This window comes from Ammospiza nelsoni, chromosome 5 (genome assembly GCF_027579445.1).
Source record: "Ammospiza nelsoni isolate bAmmNel1 chromosome 5, bAmmNel1.pri, whole genome shotgun sequence".
Lineage (NCBI taxonomy): Eukaryota > Metazoa > Chordata > Aves > Passeriformes > Passerellidae > Ammospiza > Ammospiza nelsoni.
The window spans coordinates 37312974-37315678 of record NC_080637.1 but is presented as its reverse complement, the minus strand read 5'-3'; positions in this window follow the sequence as shown (position 1 = coordinate 37315678).

Here is a 2705-nt window from a genome sequence, read left to right as displayed (position 1 = left end):
GCTAGTCTTGTTTTATTACTTGTGTATCTGCATGTGTAAACTGGTAATGCATATCTTACATGCTGCAGTTCATGTTTTACTAGAAAAAAAAGCTGATAATTACTGAAAAGTAAATTATATAGCATTTGAAAAACAAACACAATCGTTTGGAAAATTTGATCCATACTTTGCACTTGCAGTGTGATACTTGTGAATCTGAGCTCAGTGTTTCAGTGATTGGTCCACACTGCCATTTTAGAGAAGACAAGTTCTTAGAAGTGGGGCTAGATCTGATAAAGGACTTCGGTGCTGCTGTGCCTGACCCTAAGGCATTGCCTATTAGTATGAAATCTGGAGTGAAGTGCCTTGGATTTTCAGTCTGTGTAGATGGAGCTAGGTGGTCCTGAGCAAAGCATGCCCTGCAGTCAAAGGGAGTGCTGGCAACACATGGCTGTATTCTAGTTTGTCCTCACTGTATCAAACATCTATGAGGAAACCAACCCAAAGAAATTCTGCTTTCTTCACCTAATGTTCTGTTCACTGTGCTTGTGTTTGCACATTCTGGTTCATACTTTGTCCATATTGGATATTTTTGTCAGTTGAAACACATGGGCTAGAAGATCTTTCTCGTCTCATTCTTACCTTGCCTGTAGCCTAGCAGTGGAAGTGCTTGGTGAGATGTGTACTTAAACATACTGAGATGAAAGAGGCTATGAACTGATGTATTCTGAGTTTTGCTGGTCAATAGCATGCTAGTATAGTCCATGCTGTCTTGTCCTTTACACAACTAAATATATATTCTAATCTTCTAAGCAAGTAGATAGCTTTTTCAGGGATGGAATAGTCCTTGTAGTGTTGGAAATTGATCTATTTCTGCAGTAGCTACTGGTTTTTGTGCCACTTACACACTTAGCCATAAAGGTTTTAAAAGAGCAGGACAAGGAGGAGGCAATGACCACATGAGGATAGGGCTGATGGAAGAGTTTCTGTAGCATGTCTCTTTGCTGGAGGGTAAGTAATACAGAGTGAAGCTTATCCCAAGTGCCGTTCTAAATCCTCAGCCCCCCTCAAGAAGATGTGGGTCTAGTGTCCTCTGACTAAAATGTTTTAGTTTTTTTATTGATTTTGCTTTTTAATTCCTTGAAGGCGTAAATACCACACTGCTTCATTTCAGAATCCCTGTCAGGCTTCTCTTCAGGTATCTGTGGATTTGGGAGAAGGAGCTCATTATCTATAGCTGTATGTAAAGCAGGACCATTGAAGCTGTGATCTTAGGTGGTTTTTAGGTAACAGATTATAGCATAGAAAAAAGCAGTTATGAAAGGTTAACAAATACTCTCAGTAGCTATGTGTTAAAGTAGATATGGTTGTGTTTTTTGTGCTATCAGAATATGCTTATGCTTATCCTTTATCCTTGACCCTGCCAGGTGTTTGGGTTTCACATGATCTCTTCTCTAAACATCTCCCAAGATTAGGTTTCAGCTTGAGCACATGTAGAGACCAAACTGTGATGGTATGTTCTGAGCGTGAGAAATCATTAGGATGGGGCTTTGGAGTTCATACATCTGGATATGGGAAGTCTCTGAAGTCCTTACTTAGATCTAGCCCAGTTTTGCTAACAGCATCTGGTAACTGTATTTTTAAAAGAAAATGAACTGTTAAAAGTAAGTTTCAAAATTCACTACTTAACAAATTTGGCTTGCTTTTTGATTACTTTCTCATTTAACACCTTCATAACATGCAATGGGATACAATATTTGAAAAGGGGAGTTGTTAGATGCACACCTGCAGCCTGCAAGATCCGGGGTCATGAATACATCCTATTGACAGATTTTGGTAAGCTTCACTCCAGATTGACATGCTAGTTCTAAATCAGCAGTTCTTGTGCTCTCCAGACTGCAGCAAAAAGAAGAATATAAATGAGGTGCCAGTTCTTATGGCATTGGTTAAATTAAAACTGTTCTGGTGCTTACTGTAGTTTTGTTATTAATGACACTCTTGTTTAGCAGTTCTGAAAGGCAGTATGTAGCAGGAACATTAAACTTTCAACATTGATTGGAGTGTCGTGACTCATTCTTTTCACTTTTCATTTATACCAGGTGTAGAGAATCTCCTCCTTTAATATTTGAGGAGGGTAATTTACCTTGTTAACAGGCTCTGACTGGGAAAATGTGTCACTGAAATAGGAACTGCTGTCTTTGGCAGCAGTTGCAGAAATGTACCATAATTTAACAGCTGTGTAAATAGTGTCTTCTGTCCAGTTTTATTTGCTGTATGAGAGGGAGAGTTATTTGGGGGGGGAAAGTGGGAGGTGGGTGAGGAAAGAGGAGAGAATTAAGTGAGACTTTGGATGACAGGGAAGGGGTTTTTGGGGCTTATGCTTGATGGAGATGGAGGCTTCTTTGCAATTCTTTCATAATTGCTCTTTGCAATCTAGATTAGATTAGAACTGAGGAGTTTGCCTGTCTGAAACAACTTTGTTCATGTTAAAAAAAGTAAAAAAATACAGCATCCTGAAATAAAGGAGCCCAGATTTAAGCTTAGCATTCCAAAGTTTTAATTTTTGGAGTTAGAAGTGTTAGAAGTTTACTTTTTGGTGCAGTTACAAGTGTTACCTTGGATTATTTGAACACTGGGCATAGCAACACTTCTTACTAGTGTCTCCTAGCTTCATAAGCTTGGATGCTCTTCTGGGTTATTGAGATTGATGTTCCTGAAACTAATAG